Here is an 11,337-nt window from a genome sequence, read left to right as displayed (position 1 = left end):
AGATGCAATTAATTAATTCCATTGATTTTGGGGCTTAAAGTACACTTTGAGAAGATGTAGAAGATATTGGTAAGCTTAACCAATTATAATAGAAGACCTATATGATGTGGTTAAGTTTAATCAAATCAAGTGAAGGATGAAATTGAAATTTCTCTACTAAGAGTCAAAATCGGATTGGATTCAAATTTGGATTCTGCACATGTCCCAGTGTTTTGATCATAACTTTTGACTCAGATATCGGATTATAATGAAATGTTGGCATTGGAAAACTAATAAAAAATCAAATAAATATGTCAGAAATAGCTTTTCCATAATTTTGAAGTTTACTATGCCAAAATCGCACCATAATAAAAGACCGCAATTCTGGACGAATTTGGAATCATTTTCCTACTTGGATTGAAGTTTCAATCTCCTACTTGGATAAGAAGACTCAAGAGACGATTTTTATGAAATTCCAAGAGCTTCTAGGCCTTTCCTAGTCTCTCTAAATAGACCCATAATGTAAAGACCAAGAAAATAAATAGGCCATTTAGCAATTAATAAATTATATTTATAAATAGATGAGAATAATAATTATATTTTGAGTGATAGTATTTATATTATGTAATACAGTAAGTTTAAGATAAAATAATGATAACGGGTTTTCATGAGCAATTAATTAAGTGTGTGGGTGGAGAGTAATTAAATTAAATATGGGGTCAACTGTTAATTATTAAATGATAGGATTGTTAATAAAATGGGGTCTTCCAGTAATTTAATAAAAGTTGGGGTTTTAAAATATAAGAGAGACTCCCCTTGCCATGTGTCAACACTCAGTTAGCTTAGAGGAGATAACATTATCCCCACTCAATCACCCAAAATGGGACACGTGTCCCAGCCTTCTCTCCTCCTTCCTCTTTTCTCTTCTTTCCCCTCTTTCTCCCTCAGTTTCGGTCGACAGCCCCTTCCCCTTCTCTTCTTCTCTTCTTTCTCCTTCCTTCCTCTCTTCTCCTTCCCCGCACAGCACCCTACCTCTCTCCATTTCTTCTTCACGCCCGCAGTAGTCTCATGCTGCCTCTCCCTTCTCTTTTCCTTTTCCTTCTTTTTCCTCCTCCTCCCTTCTCTGTCGCTGCACCACAGCAGCGCTTCTCCTTTTCTTTCTCTTCTTCTCCTTTTCTCTCCTTTGGTCGCCCAAACAGCAACAACCCGACCCCCTTCCTCTCCATTTCCTTTCTTCTCTTCCTTTTCCCTCCTTCTCTTCTTTGCTGTTCATCACGCAGAGATGGAGCCCGAGTGAGAGTACTACTGAGAGTGAGAGATTTTTTTTGTAGAAAACTTGGAGAGGCCGAATTGCAGAAATTCCAAGGTAAGATTTCTCTTCTCTCTTGACGTCGATTTTCATTTATATTTTCTCAAGTTTCTGTTGAAATTGAGTGGGTTTCTTTGGGGTTGACCTAAGTTGAAATTCTTGGGTTATCGTGGATTATTGTTTGTGTTTATATTTTAGGGTTAATGCTAAACGAAATGGAGATTGATTTAGGTTTTGTTTAAAAGAAAAATCTAGGGTTTATGGTGATTATTAGGGCATGGCCGAATGGGTCTTCCCCTTGGTTTTTTGGGTATGTTAAATGGTGTATTTTCTGGTTGTTGTAGATCTATTGATTTGGAATTGGGTCTTGGCCAAATCAGTGGGTTGTTGAAGCTTGAATTTATTTTCATGTTCTGGTTGCTGATTTCCAGAATTGGATTTAGTGTTGGGAATAAGATTTGGTTAGTGATTTTTGGATGAAATTCTGGATTTTGTTGACGGCCGATTTGATGAGGTTTCCTTGAATCTTGTAAGTGGAATTTGGTTGTGAATGGGGGCTTTGATATGAATTTTCTGTTTTGATGATTGTTGAAATTATGATAAGTATTTCAATGGATTGCAAGTATGATTTGGATTGGTATTTTAATAATATATGGTTAATGATTGTTTGTTTAGGATAGTGGTTAATGTTGGTTTGATAGTGATTTCATGACTAATAGAGAAATTGATTTATGATATTTATAGATAGGTTGGTAATTGTTGATTGGAGAAAGATTTAAGTGGAATGAAGTTATTTGAATGTTTTTAGTATGTTTTGGAGGCTTTAATTTTAGTAGGGACTTGTTTATAGGTTTGTATTGACTTGTGAACATGGTTATGTGGTTTAGAGTATTAGTAGGATCACTTGGTTATGTCCATGAGCCGTGATTGTTGGAAGGGTTTGGAGACTTTATGACTTCCTCGTGGATGCCTAGGTTTAACTAAATTATTGAATGGTAGATGTACAATTTATATGTTGTTTAGGAGTGTTAAGTGAAATAGCAAAGCATGAATTAAACCTAGAGTCTAAGCATAACGTCTAGCTTTGAAGTCTATGTATAAGCTTTAGTAAGTGAATATATATTCAATATGTGTTTATAATCTAGTTTAACATAAGAGTCATAAAATTAGTATGTTAGATGAGATTAAAGTCTTAAATCTAAACTACTTGGAGGGTTAGAGACTAATAAGAGTAAAAGTGTTGAATGTAGTGGCTAAGATTAGAAGAACAAGAATTGTAAATCATCCAAATAATCTTAATCCAATAAATATATTACACATGTATGAGTGAAGGAAATAAGTAATTGGGTCCGGAGTCATTTGGTAAATGTAATTAGATGATTAATGTGTTTACCTAGGTAATATGAAATACTTAAGTGCGTTAGGAGGCTATGTTTAGCTCAACAAGCCTTATATATATATATGCATATGGATCGAATACACTTAGCATTAGTGAATAAACAAATTATAAAGTTTAATAGCTAATAATGAAGTAAGTTAATAAAAATAGTAAATACGCCATATAATTAATAAACAAGGTAGAGTATAAACCTAGAACCAATGGTATACCTCATAATTGCTTAAGGTACCTGGTTAGAGTTAGAAGCGTATAATGCGACGTGTGAGCACGCGGGTAGTTTATGTGTCATAAAGTATAAAGTTTAATAGCTTAGTCTAATATCATAAGTGTTTGTAGGCACGTAGGGTGGAGACTTCAATTGTCCTCCGACGGTGAATTCAAGGTAACTAGAACGTGGGGATATTCAAGTCATGGGTTCAATGCAGCCAAGGTGAGTATTCTACTCACTGAGGAACCCTAGGAACTTAGACTTACATATTGTTGTGTTTGGTTGCATTTATGATTATAGAATTTGTTGGTGAAAATATATGAATTGAATTGTGAGTTATTGAAGTGGGAATTGTGATGATAAGTTGATATTGATAGTGTTTGGTTGTATTTATGACTATGGAATTTGTTTGTAAAATTGTTTGTGATTGAGTTGGGATATAATGAATTGTAAATTGTATTGATAAATGGATGTTGATGAATCTTGGATGTTTATGATTATGGAAATTGTTGATAAAATTGTTTGTGATTGAGTTGGGATATAATGAATTGTAAATTGTATTGATAAATGGATGTTGATGAATCTTGGATGTTTATGATTATGGAAATTGTTGATAAAATTGTTTGTGATTGAGTTGGGATATATTGGATTGTAAATTGTATGGATAAATGGATGTTGAGGAATCTTGATTGTTTATGATTATGGAATTTATTGAGAAAATTGTTTACGATTGAGATGGGATATATTGGTTTGTAATTGTATGGATAAATGGATGTTGAAATTGTAATGTATTTATAGTTATGGAAGTGTTGGTAGAAATATATGTGAATGGGTTATGATATATTTGGATTGAGAATTGTGATGATAGATAGATGTAGTTGAAATTGGAATGTATTTATAGTTATGGAAGTGTTAGTAAAAATATATGTGAATGAGTTGTGATATATTTGGATTAAGAATTGTGATGATAAATAGATGTCGTTGAAATTGGAATGTATTGATGGTTATGGAATTGTTGATAAAAATGAATGTGGTATGTGATGAAAGAAAAAGGTTTGGGAATACAAATGTGATGATATGTATATAGTATAGATGCTTTGGTATTATGAGAACTCGGTAGTTGATAGATGGTAAGTCCAGTGTTGTAGTATCTGGCACAGTGGTAGGCCATAGTGTAGCAGCTTTTGGCTGAGATGAGTGGTAGGCCAGAGGGTAGCAGCTCTTGGCTGAGATGTGTGGTAAGCCTAGCATTGAAGTGCTAGCACTAGTGAGATATGTGGTAAGTCTAGCATTGAAGTGCTAGTTCACGTGAGATGTGTGCCCTACGGATCGTAGCATTTCGGGCGGTGTTGATGGTAAGCCTAGCATTGAAGTGCTAGCACTAGTGAGATATGTGGTAAGCCTAGCATTGAAGTGCTAATTCACGTGAGATGTGTGCCCTGCGGGTTGTAGCTTTACGGGCGGTATTGACGGTAAGCCTAGCATTGAAGTGCTAGCACTGGCGAGATGTGTGGAATAATGTTTATGGTATGCGTGAAATATTGTTAGTTGAAACTGTGATAATATAATGTGTGATGAACAGCGTGACTTGTACTTGATAATATGTTGTTGTGTGAATTAAATGATTTGTGAATAACGTTGTTGAACCCTGCATGCAAATATGTTTGTGTATATTGTATAATTAGTGAGTCTTATACTACTGAGGTGGTGAACTCATACTTTCACCTGTATGGATGTGGTTAAACCTGCAACCGTACAAACTCTGATGCTTTGACTGCAGGTTCAGTGGATCTAATGAATGACATCATAGCATAGTACTTGGGACGTTATGACCAACGCTCGACGCGACAGTTATAATGGTTGGACCATGTGTTGTACGCCTTTTGATAGACTTTGTTTATGGCTCGTGTCGCCTGTGACACTTGTATTCATGAGCCAGTTTTTTTAGTATGTATTTAATAGCTATGTAAAAGCCTTAAACAGATAGACATATTAATAACTCTTTTGTTGTGATTAACTGTTGTCTATAGATGTACCTTCCGCTATGTTGATAATATTATTACGTGTTACCCGCTGCGTAGATGTAACTCTGATTATCAGGTACATATTATGGAATGTGTACCGTATGTTGGCTGAGCGACATGTAGTCGTGCCACTGTGATGACTCATTATATGTTTTCAATAAAAAAAAAAAAATGGGTCGTCACACATAAACTTCAAGAGAAATGGTGCTTGTGCTTGTGCTTAGTTTTAGACAGTAAATTCTTCTTGGAGGCTTAACAAGTTGAAGAAGAGAAGAACATGGCAAGATGTCATCTCAGCACCACGATGAGCGGCTAAATTCATACTAGAGTGTTGATGTAGCCCTTTCCAAGTAACAATGGTTTAATTGTATTTTAATTTGGTATTTTCTATATGCATGATGGTTGTATAACTATGAGAATTGATCTTAATGTTTATATTCAATCATTATGAATTTCTTATCTTGTCTTAGAAAGTCTTTTATATTTATTGAACTCATTCATTCATATTTTCTGTGATTATGTGAATGATTGTTATACAACGGTTTTAATTGACATATGATCAAGATGGTTAGATAGGCCATGCCTAGGGAAGACGGATTGTACTACACCCTAGTTTAGTGTAATTTAGGTAGACAATTCGTACTAACCGAAAATGTGTTATACTTTTTCATTAATTGTATGTATCCTATTAAAGACGTAGCTAATCCATGTCTAGGGAAGACGGGTCGTACCACATCTTAGTGGTTAGGTGGACGGTCCGTGCCAACCGAAGATGGATTATACTTATTCTTTAGAGGTAATTTCTTGACTACTCAAGTGAGACGAGCCCTATATCATGCATAGTATGAATTTTCCTTATTAATTTATGATTGACCATTGTTATGCGATGAGTGGTGAAATCAATCCCCTATTCTTTATCTCATCCCTACTCTTCTCTTTACATTTATGTCTTTTTACTTTTATATTTATTTTTAGAAAAATCAAATCAAACATTTTTTAATTAAGTTATATTTAATCTTGAAAGTGTTGATAGCAATGCCCTTTCTGTCTTTGAGGTTCGACACCCTCTCTATAGCCTTATCCTACAATAATTCGTTTTATTGCGAGTGATTACTTTTATTATTGATATATTCCAAAAATTGATGTGGTCTTTTGTTTACCAAAATTTATCAATAATAAAATTAACCACTCGCAATAGAACAAATCATTGTAGGATAAAGTTATAGAGAGGGTGTCGAACCTCAAGGACTGCAAGGGTATTGCTATCAACCTTTTCAAGATTAAATATAATTTAATTAAAAGATGTTTGATTTGATTTTTCTAAAAATAAATATAAAAGTAAAAAGACATAAATGTAAAGAGAAGAGTAGGGATGAGATAAAGAATATGGGATTGATTTTATCACTCATCGCATAACAATGGTCAATCATAAATTAACAAGGAAAATTCATACTATGCATGATATGGGGCTCGTCTCACTTGAGTAGTCAAGAAATTACCTCTAAAGAATAAATATAATCCATCTTCAGTTGGCACGGACCGTCCACCTAACCACTAAGATGCGGTACAACCCGTCTTTCTTAGGCATGGATTAGCTACGTCTTTAATAGGATACATACAATTAATGGAAAAGTATAACCCATTTTCGGTTGGTACGAACTGTCCACCTAAATTACACTAAACTAGGGTGAGTACAATCCGTCTTCCCTAGGTATGACCTATCTAACCTTCTTGATCATATGTCAATTAAAACTATTGTATAACAATCATTCACATAATTACAAAAAATATGAAAGATTGAGTTCAATCAATATAAAAGACTTTCTAAGACAAGATAAGAAATTCATAATGATTGAATATAAACATTAAGATCAATTCTCACAGTTATTCAACCATCATGCATATAGAAAATACCAAATTAAAATACAATTAAACCATTGTTACTTGGAAATGGCTACATCAACACCCTAGTATGAATTTAGCCGCTCATCGTGGTGCTGAAATGACCTCCTGCCATGTTCTTCTCTTCTTCAACTTGTCAAGCCTCCAAGAAGAATTTATTGTCTAAAACTAAGCACAAGCACCCTTTCTCTTGAAGCTTATGGGTCTATTTATAGAGACTAGGAGAGGCCTAGAAGCTCTTGAAATTTTAGAAAAATCGTCTCTTGAGTCTTCTTATCCAAGTAGGAGATTGAAACTTCAATCCAAGTAGGAAAAGGATTCTAAATTCGTCCAGAATTACGGTCTTTTATTGCGGTGCGATTTTGGCATAGTAAAATTCAGAATTAGGGAAAATTTATTTCTGACATATTTATTTAATTTTTTTATTAGCTTTTCAATGCCATTAATTTCATTGTAATCCGATATCTGAGTCAAAAGTTATGATCAAAACACTGAGACATGTACATAATCCAAATTTGAATCCAATCCGATTTTGACTCTTAGTGGAGAAATTTCGATTTCATCATTCACTTGATTTGATTAAACTTAACTACATCATATAGGTCTTCTATTATGATTGGTTAAGCTTACCAATATCTTCTAGGTCTTCTCAAAGTGTACTTTAAGTTCCAAAATCAATGGAATTAATTGTATCTTTATTTAAAACCTGAAAACAATAAAACAATATAAAATCAAACAAATAACAATGCTAAGGAACTAACATATACAAGTTAAGGGGCTTGAATGTGCAACATTCGACGCTTATCAAAACCTTACTAACATTATGAAAGAAAGAGTTTGAGTCTTGCAAGATATGATGCATGTACCCATTGATGTCTCTTGTTTAGCCACAGGTATTGACAAGCAGCAATTAGTAGGTGAATATATAGTCAAACCACGTAATTTTTTTTTTCTTACTTAAATGTGGCCGAGATTTTGAAGTTATAAAATTTTGGGCAAGACAAGTCACCTTTAATTATTTAAAGTGCAGATGGAAGCTAAGTGTCAATGAATATGATCATATCTTGGTATAATTAATTCGATAATTTCATAAAATATACAAAAAAATGATATTGAATTGCTGATTAACAAATGGGATAACAAAGCCTATTTGGGGACGTAGACTCGGAGTAGTCGGACGTATGTTGATCCATAAAATTTGATGTTGATGATCAGATAATGCCTTCAAACCTTGACTCGGGATGGAGACTAGAAGCCATTCGAGTAAGATAAAAGTTTACTTGCCCGCTTCACGCTTCCTCATAAAAGATAAAAAGATTTGAGTTGTTTTGTAATTCTAGAAATTTTATATTTTGAGCCAATAGTGTACACGGTAATTTATATATGGGTAAATTATATCCTCTCTCTCTCTCTCTCTCTCTCTCTCTCTCTATATATATATATATATATATATATATATATATATATATATATATATATATATATATATATATATATGATACCATAAGGGGGGTGAAAGCAAACAGAGAATAAATGAGGTATCACGTGAATAGATATGCGTGATGGATAAACAAATTGAACAATTTCAATTTATAAATATAAGGATGTAGATAGAAAATATGAAAATCCTTGTTCAACAATAAACATAAGATATTTGAAAATAACTGAATTTGATTATTACTGATAATCAAATACTTGTAGATAATTAGGTTTACTAATGAAATCTCAGAGCGTTGAAAACGTCTGTGTACATGATTTTTGAAAGCTTATGAAAGTAGATTACAATATTTGAATAAGGTAGCAAAGATCTTCAAAAGAAGAAGTTTAATAAAGTAAATAGTAAGGTTACTATTTGTGCATAGTATTCTTTACTACTTTTGACCTTTTTTGCTAACAATTTTTTGACTGATTAATCAGCATTGAGATCTTCAAACGAGTCTTGGGCATCCTGATAAAACTGATTTGCCCAACTTTTCTTGACTGTTTGACTGGTAGAAGATTCAGATTAAGCTAGACTGACTGGAGACTCATCATCTTCATCTACTCCCAACTGAGAGACTTGGAGCATTAATTGTCTTGCTAATTCTCTCAATTTTGTTATGGATTTTCCTTTGATTGGGAGGGAAGATACATAAGTACTAGATTCATTTGGCTTCTGGAGTCTTGCCTTGGCCAAAGGGAATTCAGCGTTGACCTGAGAGATAATTCTGTCATGTTTGAATTTATCCCACCATTTGATTGAGAAGTGCTAGCTGACTAAATCATTATTGAGCTCATAATGCCATTTGAGTATCCGAGGCACCTTATATTTACCCATGAAATGCAGCAATATGGGTACCTTTGAATCCTGTTGACTGAGCTTATAATGTAACACCCTAGTCCCATATTAGGAAGAGATAAATAGCTCACATAGAGTAAGTGGTTTATAAAAGATAGATAAGTGCTAAGTCCCACATTGCCTAGTTACTATGTGAAACTAGGCTTTATAAGTAATTCTAGGGAAAGCTTCAAATTGACTAGTCCTTTTGGAGTGATAGCGCAGATGTGGCTAGTACTTTTCCTTGGGTCGTTACATATAGATTGTGGAGAAGTTATTTGATTGAGTCTTGCAGCTGCTGAGCTGGGAGGAGCTCAAGAACAGGTCCATGATTTGACCACCAACGAAGAAACCACAAAGGGAACTTTCCTTTGAAGTTCTTGTCAAAGTTAAAGAACCATAAATGACTAAAAGTTTCATTTTGGCATAAAAAGATTTTACACTAGGCATCAATATATTCATGATAACTATAGGGTATTGTGTGACCCTTAAGAGTTTTGGAAGTACACTCTTGCTTGAGTAGGTTGACTTGGCTGATGGTTGCTCGCTTGAGACCCTTGACTTCATGTAGTTAAAGTGGGGCATTGCCTTGCAAAATGGACAAGTTTGCCACAACATACCCCAGATCCTGACTTACATTCCCCAGGATGTGCCCTTCCACACTTGTTGCATTGGGAAACACTGACACTGACGTGGCTCGTAGATGCATTCCTTTTCTAGGAGGATCCGAAACCACTGCTAGAGGATTGTCTCTTCGATTGAGGTGAAGGAGGAGGTGCTCCAGATGACATCGACCACTTCTTATTCATATAGTCGGCAGCCGCTTCTTTGATCTCTTGTTCATCAATGGTGGCAGTGTGGACCATTTTCATGTAGCTGGTGATATCGAGGAAAGCAATCCTCTCTTTGATTCTTGACGTTTGGCCGCTGAGAAACCTTTCAGCTTTAGTTTGCTCGTCAGGGATGAGGTATGGAGCATACCTCGACAACTTTAGGAACTCAACTAAATATTGCTTAGTTACATGTTCCCTTGCTCGAGGTCTTGGAATTCTCGGGCACATTGTTGTTATTGTGCTCTAGGGAAGAATCGGTTGTTGAATTCTTTCTTGAACCAATCCCATGTAATTGGGACTCCGGCGCCCAATTCTTCGGCTAGAAGGACTTTAGTGGACTTCCACCAATACTTGGCTTCTCCATCCAACTTGAGTCTGACATAGTCAACCTTTTGACCGTTAGTACAACTGAGTGCATTAGCAAGGTCCTGGAAATTTGTAATCTAGTTATCAGTTACCAAGGGCCCAACATTTCCATCAACACATCGGTGAATTGTCTTTGAAGAAGTTGGTCGATGAACAACCGACAGTTTCATGGCGTTCGCCCTGTCTAGGCATGGCGGCCATCATGGTCGTCATGAACTGAGTAGCGTTGGCCCAAAACTGAGCCTTGTCGGGCATTTGAGGAGGCGGCGGAGGAGGTGGTGGAGGTGGAGGTAAGTCACCACCATCCCTATCACCCACAGACGACTCCTCTTCCTCATTGTGTATCGGTAACCTTTGTCTAGGTGGCATAGCTCTGCACAATCACATTGAAGTTAGCCTACAATGTGAGAATGGAAGAGATGCCACATAAACAACCACAAGTCATATCGAATGCATTACAATGATCATGCAATGTACACATGGAATTCCTATTTAAGCCTTCATGTCTTTGTTATAAGCTTTTAGAATCTTAAGGCTCTGATGTTATTCTTAGACTCTAACACAGCTCTAGACTTCCGCTTTTCCTAAAAGCCCCTAGAGCTAACTACTCTGATACCATAAACTGTGATGACCCTTTATTTTTATTTATTTATTTATACAAAATGGAATCGCACAATGGCATGACTATTAGTCACCTAGCCAACTCAAAGTACACATCCCAAAATATGTACTTGATACATCAGAGTATAACATCTATGCAGCGAAAATTAAATCTCATAAATTAAGTATTGTTATAAACAATAGAGCTATATATTTGTCTATCTGTTTAAAGCTTAATCAGAGTATTAATTACACAAAAGAATGGTTGTACACAATACGTGTCACATACGACACAAGCCATATACAAAAGGTCTTTACAAAACATGGACTATCCGAGTCCGACAAGCCTACAATCCAAGTGAAGAGCTTAAATCATAGTATCCCAAGTATAGCACTACAG

The 11,337-nt window shown here is 35.1% G+C and overlaps 1 long non-coding RNA gene across 1 annotated transcript; it reads left to right on the top strand.

Annotated features, from left to right (window-relative positions):
• Positions 1–932: 932 nt before the first annotated feature.
• On the top strand, positions 933–4,940 carry LOC133876642 (uncharacterized). Its single transcript, XR_009901606.1, has 3 exons — positions 933–1,345; positions 3,024–3,117; positions 4,676–4,940. It is a non-coding gene; the product is annotated as an uncharacterized LOC133876642 (long non-coding RNA).
• The last annotated feature ends 6,397 nt before the right edge of the window (positions 4,941–11,337 follow it).

This window comes from Alnus glutinosa, chromosome 9 (assembly GCF_958979055.1).
Source record: "Alnus glutinosa chromosome 9, dhAlnGlut1.1, whole genome shotgun sequence".
Lineage (NCBI taxonomy): Eukaryota > Viridiplantae > Streptophyta > Magnoliopsida > Fagales > Betulaceae > Alnus > Alnus glutinosa.
This window is presented reverse-complemented; position numbering and strand designations above follow the sequence as displayed.